The 14,771-nt window shown below is 41.2% G+C and overlaps 1 protein-coding gene and 1 long non-coding RNA gene across 3 annotated transcripts in view; one reads left to right on the top strand and one right to left on the bottom strand.

Moving 5' to 3' along the window:
- Positions 1 to 14,771, top strand: part of LOC138735786 (transcription factor MafB-like) — a 312,630-nt gene that overhangs the window by 68,314 nt on the left and 229,545 nt on the right. The gene's annotated exons all lie outside the window — the stretch shown is intronic.
- On the bottom strand, positions 5,545 to 13,708 carry LOC138737447 (uncharacterized). The gene is made up of 3 exons (XR_011340929.1): positions 13,659 to 13,708; positions 9,622 to 9,771; positions 5,545 to 6,571 (listed from the first exon to the last, which is right to left on the bottom strand). It is a non-coding gene; the product is annotated as an uncharacterized lncRNA (long non-coding RNA).

Below are 14,771 nucleotides of genomic sequence, written 5' to 3'. Positions count from 1 at the left end.
CCGGCTGAAAAGTGACATCAGAGCTGGCTTTTCTGGGCCTGCATGGAAAGGTAAGACATACCTTTTAATTGGGATTTTAAGCTGGCCTCCGTGGGGAGGCCAACTATGAAAAGGCCTAGTAATAACCCCATGGAATTCTGAGTTCAGGCTCCAGACTGGGGCTCGAACTGGAACTCAAATGTAAATAACTTCCTCCTGAAATGAGATCGTCCCTTCACTGAAGCACTTGTTCAAATACCCTACCTTGGAAATGGGAAATATTTCTTAACAAGCTAATCAATCGATTTACCTCATGATGGAGCTTTCAATGCAGCAATTTTCTGCATTATCTCCTTGAAAGAAAATGGTAGAAAAATCAGATTAATGAAAAGATTTGTAGGTAATGAATAAGGCTTTGACAATCTTTTTATCTGATACTTACTGTTCTTGTCTGTATCAGCTGTGTTTTATATCATGTACCACATGAGAAGTAATTGCAACCCTGTGTAATCCCAAACCATGAGCTGTAATTAGCTATATTCCAGACATATAATTATATTCTAATTAATACTAAGAAACACTCAGAGATTAATGCTACAGCTGTGTAGCAAGGGTGGGATAAGCAATGCTTAATTATATTAAATCATAGTTGATTTTGATGAAACATAATTGGCTTTATTACTGGACCACATCCACACCTTAATAAAGATGTTATTATGTAATTCATAAACTGCTGGTAGACAGCCTGAGACTTCAAATAGTAGCAGTAATAGATCTGCAGGCATGACTTTCCTTGATCCTTATAGTGAATGTACTTAATTAGGTCACGTATTGAACAAATGCTGTGTCGTCAAACCGAGGAAGGTACGTTCAGTTGTGTGTTTATTTTGGAGTATGAATGAGAAGGGTAAGATGTGACAAGTTATCCCAAAGAATTGCTCTGGATTATCCTTTCCTGTGAGCAAGCTGTGATGCACCACCCAGTTGATTTTCACGGAGAATGCCCAGAATCTGTAGATGGAACTTCTAATGGAATGGAGAGACAAACTTGCCTTTGATCCTGAATGCTGCATTTAAGAGGGAATATTAACTCGCCTTCTGATGGGTGCCAATGGATCAGAATGTGCAGAGGGGGAATGCAACCCTTTGCCAGTTCTCATGGATATCCTTGCACCTGGCATTCAAGGACAAATTTCTCCACTGTAATCGTTTACAGGTTGCTGATGGGAAGTCACTCTTCTGTGGTGATCCACCAATTTTAATATTAAGGAATTGAAAAAGCAGACTGGGCACCATGGGTCGATCAAAATAAGAAATTAAAGCATGATTTATGCACCATGAAAGATGAATCCTTATGAAGTTCTCTGCAGCAAATCCTCAGAAGTGTGACATCTCGAATCGAACAGGCAGTGACTGTGGCAGTTACAGAATGCCGTAGCTACATGCATGACATGATCTGAGTGCAGAAAATGTGAAATGCTTCTAAAGGATGGTTTTAGAAAGTTTTGCTGCGGAACTGGAGTCTTGCTTAGGTTTTGGAGGAACAACACCTCATCTTCAAAATGGCGGAGAAACTGGGCTCAGATCTGTCTGCCGCCATAGCTTGGATTTCCCAGTGGCTATCCATTTCAATTCCCCATCCCATTCCCTTCTGATATGTCTGTCCATGATCTCACGCACTGCCAGTCTGAAACTACCTATAAACTGGAGGAACAACAGCTCATTTTCCAACTGAGCACCCTCCAACTGAACAGCATTAATATTGACCTCTGGCTTTCGTTAAACACCTTCCCCCACACTTCTTCCCCTGTTGTCTTCCCCCAGCTCTATCGCTCTCTCTTTTCCCTGTCTCCTTTTGCACAGACATAATCAATTCTCACCTTATCATATCCAATTAACACCTTTTGTTGGTCTGGATTCCTCCCCCAGCCGGCATTGTCTGTATTCTGAGATTTCCTGTTCTTTGCTCATTCTTGTTTATTCCTTAAGGAAAGGTTCAAACTTGAAACGTCGACAATATATCTTTGTCTCCCATGGACGCTGAAAGACAGGTTGAGTTCACCAGCATTATGGTGTGTTTTTGCTACAATTACATTGTCTGCAGACTTCCGTGTTTCATTTTGCTTAGTTATAGACCAGGTCAGATCTACTGTTAGTACACTGTAGTGGGGCCTTATAGCTTGATTCTTATGGAGAATGCAACAGTTATATGGCATCCTGGTGTTCCATTCCCTCCGTAGTTTTGCATGCTGTCACTCTCACTTTCTCTTTCCTTACATTCCATGCAGAGCAGGGCATTTCGCTGATGCTTAACCTCTGACAAATCCCTGATTTCCCATGCTCAACATTCGTGGCTATCTCCGAGGCTCCAACATGGAGAATCGTCGTGGAGCCAGGCTCTTCAGCCCATGCAGTCCACCCAGCTTTCACTAATACTAGAGGAACTTATTAACTTACCAGCGTACGTTGGCGATGAGGCATGAGGGAGGAAAATGGACCACCTGTAGGAAATCCTGAAAATTTCACACAGAGAATCCTAACTGCTGAACCGTTGTGCCCTTCCAACTTCTCACCCTTGCCAACATCATGGCATATACGATGAGTCCGCCTTTAAATGTATTTTCTGTATCTGTAGTTTAATTTTTGCTGACTCCTGGGATGAGGAGTTTAATTTATTTTTGTTGCAGGGGGACTTTGCAAAACTGGTGGTCCTGATGTCCAACTAAGAAGCTTAAAGTGGGGAGTGGGACAGGTGTTCAGAAATGAAGGGTTTAGAAAATGGAAAACAGAACAAACTCCACCAGTTGATCAGTCAGTAACAAAAGAGTGTAACTTGAAAACCATCAGCAAAAAGCAAATCAAAGAGATTCTATTTACCAAGAAGGCTGAGGTGACATGAACTGCTCTAGCTGAAAAAGTAATGGCAATGATAAAATGGCAAAATAGTGGGAAAGATTAAACCATGGAATTCAACAGAATGAGGTTCTATTTTGAGAACTACATAAATGCAAGCAGCGGACTGAATGTTATTTTACTTTTCTGCAAAGTTCAATCATTCTAATAAAGTTCAATACGTAGACTAGATGTAGCTCTTTGAACTTGAAATCATCCACTTGTTTGAATGTTGCTGTGATATCTGGATTATGAGATTAATATTAAATTTGCAGGAATTGCTGCCCTGACTTCACAAATAAACAAGTTAAAGTTTAACAAGCTGTCTCCCTGTTTCCTCCACGTGATAGATTACAGTTGTGAAATAGAAATTCTTGCTGACATTGTTTGTGTACTTTAACCCCTGTAGCTCACCGGAGGGGAAAAAAAAGTACTTTACACCGAGCTTCGCTAGATTAGAAACTAAACTGGACCAGTCTAATAATGGGAGCAGGCTGGAGGCTGGGATCTCAAATCCTGACTTTGCAAACTCCTCCCACCATTACCAAGACCCAATTTGGAGCATGATGTAGAAATTGTGTAGCGTGACTTTAACAATTACCCAGGGATCTGCAGCAACAGGACAATGAAACTTATTTGATTGGCACATCACTCACATGGCTAAACATTTTCTCTTTCCACTTCCATTGCACTAGTGCACTGTGACTGCCCCTTCCCCATATACGATAGCAGTTCAGGATCATGTCTCATTACTGCCTTCTACAACCAGGCTGTTCGGGGATGGAAATAAATGCTGGACATGCAAGTGATATTTACTTCCCATGAATCCATGAAGAAAGGGCCAAGATCTCAGGTGTAAAGCGAGACAGGCTATACCTTAATGCTTGAAAATTCTTGACATATTATCAAATGGTGCCATTGATTTCATTGCCATGATGGTCTGAAACCTAATGGTATTTCTGTCTCACTATAAGATTCACTCTATCCTAAGGCTATTGTTATTTTGGATGTGGAGATAGCACTCCTTGATCTATAACTACCTTGGCTCTGTCCATCGCAATAGCATGGATCTCCTAGTGGCCACCCATTTCAATTCCCCATCCCATTCCCTTAATGACATGTCTGTCCATGGTCTCGTGCATTTCCAGACTGAGGCCACCCCCAAATCAGAAAAACACCTCAGCTTCCATCTGGGCACCCTCTAAGCGGCGTCAATAACATCAACCTCTCTGGTTTCTATTACCTACCCCCCCCCCCCCACATCCATCTTTGTCCGCCTATATCCTTTCCTCTAGTTCTGTCTCTCTCCTCCCTTTTCTCTCTGTCTCCTTTCACAGAGCCAAAATCAATTCTCACCTTTCCTATTATCATATCCTTGTGTTTGTTGGTCTGGACTCCTCCCCCTCCCATTCTTCCCCCTTTCTCTCCCAGTCTTTATTCAGACACCTTCCACTTTTTGCTTATATCTTAAAGAATGGCTCAGTCCAAAAATATACCTTTACTTTCTATGGTTGCTGCAAGACTGGTGGATTCCTGCAGGATTTACTATATGTTTATAATATAACTTTAAATCCCTGAGTGCCGGTGAATCTCCACAAGTAAACATGTCAATGAACCCTACATCATTATTCAGCGGATCCAAGCATGGTCGCAGTATGGCTTGCAAGCTGAATTATTCTCCATGCAGTGTCTAAGAGTTGGACAGTTCTGAACATAAAGGAATCTCACCAATTTGCTTCAATCTCACAGACAGACATACACCACGAAACAGGTCCTTTCAGCCAATGAGCCCATGCCACCCAATTTCAGCTAATTGATCTATAACCCCCGGTACATTTTTAAATGGTGGGAGGAAACTGGATAAAGGTAAGGCTCCATTATTGTCACATAATACTACATTTAGAATGTAACAAACATGAAATTTTTTACCATTGTAAGGCAGTCAGAGAGTCGCCATTTTGTCCAGTGCCCCTCACAGAAACCTACAGCACCTAGTGTTCCTAGGCAGTCTCCCTTCCAAGTACTGACCAGTCCTGTGTCTGCTTAGCTTCTGAGATCAGAAAATACTAGGCATATTCAGGCTATGAGCACCCAGAGGAAACCCACACAGTCACAGAAAGAATGTATAAACTCCTTATAGACAGCATGGGATTCGAACCCCAGTCCTGATTGCTGGTGCTGTAACAGCATTACACTAATCATTACACTAACCATGCCTCCCAACATTATCTCTGACAACCTCTCAAACTGCTTTGATTGAACTCAATAGTTGATGCAGCCACAAAAATTTACAGCAGGAGTTCACTCAGTCCATTATGACACATTTAATCCTGTGTTAACCTTTGGACCTCATTTCTGTGCCACCACTGTGCTTATTTCCACTTCTGTAACATCATCTGCCTGAAACCCTCCTCCCTTTTCCCCTCCACATCTCTCTGTCACTTTTCCTCTTTTCCATCAAGCAACACAAACAAGCCAACACAGTTTCCTTGGTCTTCGAGTAAACTCTGGAATCTTGTTATTTGTCTTGGCATCAAGAATTTAATAATGCTCCAAAGAAGCAATTTGGAATATTTTTGCTGTGTTATTACAGTTTAATAAGGTTGTTTAATTCATAAAGTGCAACACAAACGATCACAAACTTTATCACTTTCACTTTATTAATGTGTGCAGAGTGATGTTCCCAATTACAATTTTTGAAAAAATCCATTCCATTTTATCTATAATATAACTGGACCTTAATGGACCTTAATCACTTTTGCAAAGTTAACGTCTGGTAGAAGATAACATGACAACATTTTTGTATCAGATAATCCCAGTCATTTTTTGAATTTGTGTTGATTACTTGTCAATTTCCGATCCTTGTGACTGAACTTGAGCTACTTCCTCTATTTCATCAAACTCAGTCACACTCCAGGAGCCATCTCCTTGGCGTGTGTCAAATTTAGCGACTTCTGCGGCAAACAGCATTTCTCAACAAAAGGGTTGTGAAACATGGGGATTGGTCGGGTAAGGGATGGTAAGGTAACTTAGTTCAATGTGTTACTTCAGTACATTGCAATTGAGTTTGCCATTGTTCAAATGTATGTGATACAGATGAATGATGTGCAGTTCATTTTAGTTCATCATCTATAATATTGACTTGAACCTAGCTTTGAAGCTGAATAATATTAATAAATAAATTGCAGATTTATTGATATTAGGGTTGGTCTTCTGTTTGTGCAAGAGTATGAAATGGGTGTTGCAGAAGTTTTATGTTTAATTTGACTTTTATTAAGGAAATAAAAACAAAGTTCACATCTCTTGAAAGAGCAAAGAGCAGAGCCCAACTACTTTCTAATGGAGCAGGTCACAATTCTTGGTCATCACCATAAACCATATCATTCTAAATAATCAGATGTAATTGCATGAATTATAACGAATGAAACATGGAACATTGTGAAGATCACAGTGTCTACACATGAAATCCAATTGCAACCCTAAATTTTGGATTTATTTCAAGAATCTATATAATGTCAAAAACAGAGAGTTTATATAGAATCTTTCTAAAACACTGGTCAGGTCACAATTGGAATATTTTGGTCACCATATTTTTGGAATGATGTTGAGAAGAGGCTCCCAAGGATGCTTCCACTGATGAGCAATTCAATCTACGTGGTTATGGTTGAGAATTTGGTTTGTTCGCCTGGGCGTTCAGATCCTAGAGAGAAGATGAGAGAGTCGTACATAATTATGAAAGATAAATAGAGAAAAGGTTTTCTTATTTTTGCATGGTTCAAGGACTAGGAGGTACAGATCCAAAGAAACTGGACAAAAGATACAAAGGGGACACGAGAAGATGTTTTATACCATGCAGAGAGTGGTTATGATCTGGAACACACTGCTGGGTGTCGTGGGAACAGTGCCAATTAGTTGATTTAGAAGAGATTTGGAAAGGCACTTGACAGGAAATAACTTGCAGAGCTACAGCAACTGATCTGGATCATGGAACTGAAAGCTGAAATGGACACTTTTTAAAGAGCTGCCACGGAGTAACCTCCAAAATATTTATTCAGTTATTTCATGATAAGATCTTCACAGATGCCACATGTTCAAAATTAAAATAGAAAATATTATAATGACTCTTGAGGTGTCACTGGGGCTCAAAAGAGCTAAAAATGTGGATGATGAACTTTCATTAGAACTGGGAAAGAAAAATAAAAGTCAGTCCTAAGTTCTGGAGATAGAGTGGGAGGGATGGACAGGACAAGGGTCTTTGACCTGTGTGGTGATATGTTTCCTCCATTGTATATAGTTATTGTGGACTACTGTATATATGGAGCTGGCCCGCCCACTGATGACTCATTCCCTATGACTCCTCCCCCGTGGTCCTGGGCCATAAAGGTCGAGCCACCTCTCCCTTCCCTCCATTCCTTTACCTGGATCTGGGCCAGAAAGGTTCTTCTGTATATTAAAGCCTATCGTTCCCTCAGCCTAGCCTCTGTGGTTACTGGTAGGTGCCTATCAACCTGATAAAAAGTAACTGTTTCCTTCTTGCAGACTAATTAAGTGTTTCTAACATTTTCTGTCTTTGTTTCAGATATCCAGCAACTGCAGATTTTTTTAAAAATCATTAATGAGTAGAATAGCAGAGAATAAAGATTCAATTGTGCAATGAACATAGAACATAAAACATTACAGCACAACACCAGCCCTTCGGCCCATGTTGTAGTGCTGACGCCCCCAAAAAACTGAACCCTGCCTACCTCATAACCCCCTATTTTTATTTGAAGGTAGAGAACATGTTGTCCTTAGTTCAGAGAAGGTTAAGAGAACATAACTGTAGGCTTTTTCAGGCGCATTCTCTGCTGAGAATGCGCCTGAAGAAGCAGAAGCGGCCCTTTAAATTGCCGTTCAGGTGGCAGTGTTTAAAGCGCAACGCTGGCCACCTGAAGGACACAGCTGCACATGCGGATCTGAGCCCACTCTGGCTCCTGCCCACTTTCAGCCAGCTGCATTCAGGTGGCTGGGGGAGCCACTGAGCTGAGGTGATTATCCCTCTCAGAGGAGGGTTACGTAGCTCGCCTCAAGAGCGCCTCCTGCACACTCAGGTAGCCTCAAAATAGCCGCATATTGCCTAAACATGCAGCTTTACATGCGGGGCAATTGGCCACCTGAAAGTGCCTTGTGAAGGGTTTTGATGGAATAAAGCAGGGGAAATCACTTCCATTGACAAATGGTTTGGTTGCCAAGGCTTGAAAATTTAAATGAATGGGTGAAGATAAAACAACTAGTGTGACAAATTTTTTTCTCATGCAGAAGATTTTTGAGATGAGGGACATTGTACTGAAAGATTGGTGGAAGAAGATTCCACAGGATGTTCCAAAATGTAATTGGACATTTAAGTCTTGAAGTGCATTGATTTGCAGGGCTATGGAGGAAAAGCAAGGGGTAAAGTGGACAGTATTTTCAAAGGTTTCCTTCAACAATGCAATTTTTTAATAAAGAGAAGATATAAATTGTTTTGGTCATACGTTTGATTTCTTTTCATATCAGAAGAAGCTGAAGATTGTATCAGTTATGGTTTTATGAAGACTTTGCATCTGTCCTGATCTATCTCTTGTGTTTTTACTGATATCCAAGAAAGTCTGAGCTAAACGGGAGGAGCAGATGCTCAAGGCTTCCATCTTTTCAAACACCTTCAGCGACCTCACCCCTTCCGCAAGACTTTATTTATGTGTTAGAGGCTGCAATTAAACTGCTGTAATTGCAGAGGATCAACAGCTTGTGAACTGGTGGGAAACTGTAATGTATGAGAGCTGGGGGTGGGGTGTTTTATAATTATTAGAAATTGGCAAGTTAATGTATGTATTCCAAAATAAAATGGTTTTATTGGCTGTTTTAAGGTGCATCTTATCAAATTCATGCTTGAGTGCATTAAAAGTGCACCTTCAAAGAAATATTAGGGGTTATGAGGTAGGGAGGGTTTCGTTTTTTTCATTGAACTTGCCAAAGAATTAACTGTGCTAGTTCTGCCCAGATTACAGTTAGATTTCTCACAAGCAATAAAAGTCTAAACATTATTGATAGATAATATCTTAAATAGCGTAGCAAGAGCCAGTGAAATTGCAGGAGACAAGTCTGGACAGTGGCAAAGACTTGATAAAACAATGGCTGGCAAAATGTTCAGCTTCTACTTTGGAAACAAACCAAAGTCTGGCCCTTCCTCATTGAACCAATATCCGTATCTAATATTCTCCATTAATTATAGCAGGTTAAGATTTCTCATTTATTTCCTTGCATTTAGCCCTTTACATATTTAAACCGCCCCCCCTGCCCCCCGTAGACATCCAACAAAACAATCTCTTCATTACCATCTCTCTTTTATTTTGCTACAGCGGTTTCACTTATCCTCTTTTGCACAAGTGCATCATCTTCTCTTTGATCCTTTTGCTGCCTGGGATGTGTATAACCACTGGTTATATGCACCCCAATTTAAGTCACTGGTACATCAATGTGATGTGGGACAAAACCAGGACATTTGGAGGCAATCCAAGCAGTCACAAAGAGAACATGCAAACTCTATGCAGAAGCAGGCGCTCAGATGTCTGGATTACACTTAGGCCAATGGTGCATTGAGACAGCAGCACTAACTGTTTTGCTCTGTGAATAGCTACTGCCTATTTCCACAATGCCCCTTTATGGATCAGAACCTGTTCTTTTACTGTTTTGGGTTTAGGTCAATGAATAACCCTGCCCTCTGTAACTCACAAACTAAATAGGGGCTCAGTGGATCCTCCACGCAATGTCTTCTAATATGTGAGCCATTAATATCCATGCAGCAAGTCCAGCTCTTCCCTGTCACTGGATCAAGTCCTCACTCCGTCAAGTCTGTATAATAGCTGGCATGCAACAACATCCCTGTGTTAAAAGAAATCACATGCAATTTAAGATGATTTCCTGGTAATGTATGAGATACCATCATAATTTTTTTGCTGTCTTAAATCATAGAAAATTACAAGGTTACCTGTTGCTCTCTAGTCAAGTTTATTATCATCTGATTGCACAAGTACAACCCCCTTAAGCAACGTTCTCCGGTTTGCAGTGCAAAACACGCAAACACACAATCACACATAATGCACCTACAGGCAAACTAGAGATGTGCATGGCAAATATTCATATATTCAAATAAATAAATATTGTTTCACAAATATGAGGGCTCCGATAGTTAGTGTGAACACTTCCTTTGGTCATTCAGCATTCTCACTGCCTGTGGGAAGAAGCTGTTTCTCAGCCTGGTGGTGCTGGCTCTGATCCTCCTATATCCATATTGTTATGGGGTATATTAAATATTAATATGTCTTTATTGTGGGGGGTTTAATGTGTACATCACTTCACAAACATAGTTTTCTTTTTTTTTTCTTTTCTTTGGCTTGGCTTCGCGGACGAAGATTTATGGAGGGGGTAAAAAGTCCACGTCAGCTGCAGGCTCGTTTGTGGCTGACCAGTCCGATGCGGGACAGGCAGACACGATTGCAGCGGTTGCAAGGGAAAATTGGTTGGTTGGGGTTGGGTGTTGGGTTTTTCCTCCTTTGCCTTTTGTCAGTGAGGTGGGCTCTGCGGTCTTCTTCAAAGGAGGCTGCTGCCCGCCAAACTGTGAGGCGCCAAGATGCACGGTTTGAGGCGTTATCAGCCCACTGGCGGTGGTCAATGTGGCAGGCACCAAGAGATTTCTTTAGGCAGTCCTTGTACCTTTTCTTTGGTGCACCTCTGTCACGGTGGCCAGTGGAGAGCTCGCCATATAATACGATCTTGGGAAGGCGATGGTCCTCCATTCTGGAGACGTGACCCATCCAGCGCAGCTGGATCTTCAGCAGCGTGGACTCGATGCTGTCGACCTCTGCCATCTCGAGTACCTCGACGTTAGGGGTGTGAGCGCTCCAATGGATGTTGAGGATGGAGCGGAGACAACGCTGGTGGAAGCGTTCTAGGAGCCGTAGGTGGTGCCGGTAGAGGACCCATGATTCGGAGCCGAACAGGAGTGTGGGTATGACAACGGCTCTGTATACGCTTATCTTTGTGAGGTTTTTCAGTTGGTTGTTTTTCCAGACTCTTTTGTGTAGTCTTCCAAAGGCGCTATTTGCCTTGGCGAGTCTGTTGTCTATCTCATTGTCGATCCTTGCATCTGATGAAATGGTGCAGCCGAGATAGGTAAACTGGTTGACCGTTTTGAGTTTTGTGTGCCCGATGGAGATGTGGGGGGGCTGGTAGTCATGGTGGGGAGCTGGCTGATGGAGGACCTCAGTTTTCTTCAGGCTGACTTCCAGGCCAAACATTTTGGCAGTTTTCGCAAAGCAGGACGTCAAGCGCTGAAGAGCTGGCTCTGAATGGGCAACTAAAGCGACATCATCTGCAAAGAGTAGTTCATGGTCTTTGCCCTCAGACAGCTCCAATAAAAGTGTAGAGAACAAAACAAAGGACTCTACATCACCTTTGTTGACCTCACCAAAGCCTTCGACACCGTGAGCAGGAAAGGGCTTTGGCAAATACTAGAGCGCATCGGATGTCCCCCAAAGTTCCTCAACATGATTATCCAACTGCACGAAAACCAACAAGGTCGGGTCAGATACAGCAATGAGCTCTCTGAACCCTTCTCCATTAACAATGGCGTGAAGCAAGGCTGTGTTCTCGCACCAACCCTCTTTTCAATCTTCTTCAGCATGATGCTGAACCAAGCCATGAAAGACCCCAACAATGAAGACGCTGTTTACATCCGGTACCGCACGGATGGCAGTCTCTTCAATCTGAGGCGCCTGCAAGCTCACACCAAGACACAAGAGAAACTTGTCCGTGACAAACATAGTAACACTTCACAAAAGACATCTCATTTAAAATGCAAGAGCTATGCATAGGTAGAGACTTCATGTCCACAGTGACTTTACGGAAACTTTGAAGAAGGCCTATGGAGACTTCACAAGTAGGTGTTAATTGGACTGATATTATGGAGTAAATGGACTATTGTCTTTAAAGCAACAGATGCCCAAGCAGAAACTGATTCCTGTGCCAGCAATCTGTCTGGTTACAGTTTGCTGTTCTAAGAGGGGTCATGTGGTTTGCAAACAGAGAGAGAGAGAGAATTCAGTTTGAAATTTCTGCAGTGGCTTTTGACTTCTGAAGATGGGTTGTGATTTCTGAGTTAGCATGTTTAAAACCCTTGTGGTCCTTACAAAAGGAAATAAGGGAAACAAGAGGAACTCTGTGGTGGCCAGGAAGAAGAGGTTATCATTTTGAAAACCCATGATGGGACAAGTTTCTTTGGCAAAACACTGAAGTGACTGATTGGAGGAAATCAATTTGTGTGTGTCCAACAATCAACAAATTTCTCTCTCTGAAACCAACAAGAACCTTCCTGAGTGGCAACCATTTACCTGTAAGCACCAGAGCCTGGCGAAAATTCATAAATGTCAAATTCTGTGCAGAGTATAAGAATTGCCTGATACCTGTGAACTTGGAGGAGTGAGAAGTGAGATTGCACTATGAATCAAATAACTTTTCTGAACATATACACATTACATACATTTGCGCTTAGAATTAGAGGGGGGTTAAGCTAGGTTAAGTTAAATTAATGGTAATAAGTTAAAGTTTGATCCTGTTTTTAAGTTTAAAGAAAATTAAAGCAACTTTTGTTAAAGTAACCATTTGTCTTGGTCAATTTCTATTGGTGCTGGACTTTGGGGTCCACTGGACTTGTGACAGTATTAACACAGTGAAAAAGTTACCTATCCTCAGATTTCAATATTCTCAGCCAAATATTGAACCAAAGACTCACTCCTAACATAACAGAGTAAACGTTTGCTTGCATTTAGGTAGTTTCACAATTCAGAACTTTCTATATAATAGACACATCAAGAAGTCCAAAACTATAATAATCACATACTAAGAGCAAAATGCACATGGGACTTTTGTGAATCAGTGAGGATGTTACATTTTCTCAAGGAAGCCTTCAAAGGTTTTCTTTTCCCTTATTCACTAGTCTCTCGCCATGATGGAGTTCAGAGTAAAACGTCCCACATATAGCTTATTACTGAGGCGGCCTGTACATCAGGTGTAATTAAATATACTAAATTCCAGGCATAAGTGGTACCTCTATGCTGAGGGTATTGTTCTGGGATAGAACACTGATGGTGGTTTGCTTTTCTTACAAGAGGATAGCGTAGGAACTGCTGTTTTTGCAGTTACACATACCAGGTCAGATTTACACACAAATAGTAGAATAATTATTTTTGATACAACCTGAGAGATTTTACATTTTCAACTGTACGGCTTCAGAGCATTTTTTTTTTGCTGATTTGCTTTTACAACCAGCACAAAGGCGTCTTAATTAACGTGAAGCCCCCTCCACTTCCTTCACATTCTTAATAACAGTGAAGACCTGATAGTGTGGCTCTTCTCTAATTAAAGGTAAAAGCACAAAAATGATGGAGGAGTTCAGCATGTCCTGTAGCGTTCATGGGAGGTAGATATATATTTGAAGTTTTGGAGAATGAGCCCTTCTTTGAGGTATGAGCAAAAACCTGGCAGATGCCTGAATAAAAATCTTTACCTCCTATGGAACCTGTGTGAATTGCTGAGTTTCTCTAGCATTTTTGTGTTTTTACTACAATCACAGCATCTGCAGACTTTTGTGTTTCACTCTCTTCTCGACCTAAACTTTGACAGTGTCTCTCTACTGAATTTAGACTTAAGATCAAAGATTGCCTTTAGCCTCCTGATACAAAGGGGCTTCATCGAGAAGGCTAGAAATTCACCTTCAGCCATGAGCACTGCAATATCAACCACACTTCACATTGCCCTTGCAACAATCAGCTCTGGATTCTTTTTGATTGGACAATAGTCTCCGGAATTTTGAAACATATCGATTCTAACTGGTCCCGACAAGATAGGATGCTCAGTAGGTGATTACCTCCTGGATTCTAAAATGAGAGAGAATTGTCTTTGAAACCCAGAAAGTTGTGAATAATTATGTTACTGCATCTGGTAATAGATGCATTATTGGATTGACAGCTGGACTTCTGAAATATTCATCCATAGATGTGAGTTCAAATCCCATCATGGCAACTGGAGGTTTTACATTCAACTGATGAAATAAATCTGGAATTTAAATAAAAGTGTGGATCTAATACTGAAAACTGTTCAACTGAGTTGCGATGTTCATTCAGCAAAGTTCATTAGGGAAGCATATCTGCTGTCCCTGCGCAGTGTGATGTTAATACCTCAGCAGAGGACATCGGGATGGATATAAAATACTAATGTTACCAGTGACAGCTGAATCCTATGAATGAATAATAACATAATTCTGAACCCAGAGAGTTGTGAATGGTGAGTCATTAAAGGTATTCACAGCTGAGAGAGATTGTTGGACTACAGGGAATGGAGGATTAAAGGGATTGGATGGAAATGTGGAACTGAGGTGAACAATCAGATGAACCTTAACCTCACAGAATGGTGGAGATGTTTCAAGTAGTTCTGTGAATGACCTACAAAATTCTAACAGGACCAGACAAATTCAATGCAAGAAGGACGTTCCTGAGAGTTGGTAGCTCAGATCTGGTTCACAAAAATAAGACTGAAATGAGGTAAAGTTTCTTCTCCCAGAGAGTGGTGAATCTATGGAATGATCTCTCTCAGAATTCAGTTGAATCATTAAATACAATGGTTCTCAACATTTTTCTTTCCACTCACTTATCACTTTAAGTATTCCCTATACCATAAGTGCTCTGTGATAAGTAAGGGATTGCTTAAGGTGGTATGTGAGAAGGAAGGAAAGGTTGAGAATCACAGCCCTAGTCCCAATAGTTACTGAAATATTTTGCTTGAGAAAAATTGTCATTGGCCCATTTTCTTTGGAGTTATGAAACCGT

Source organism: Narcine bancroftii, chromosome 6 (genome assembly GCF_036971445.1).
Source record: "Narcine bancroftii isolate sNarBan1 chromosome 6, sNarBan1.hap1, whole genome shotgun sequence".
Lineage (NCBI taxonomy): Eukaryota > Metazoa > Chordata > Chondrichthyes > Torpediniformes > Narcinidae > Narcine > Narcine bancroftii.
Note: the sequence above shows the minus strand (reverse complement) of the source record. Positions and strands in the feature narration are given on the sequence as shown.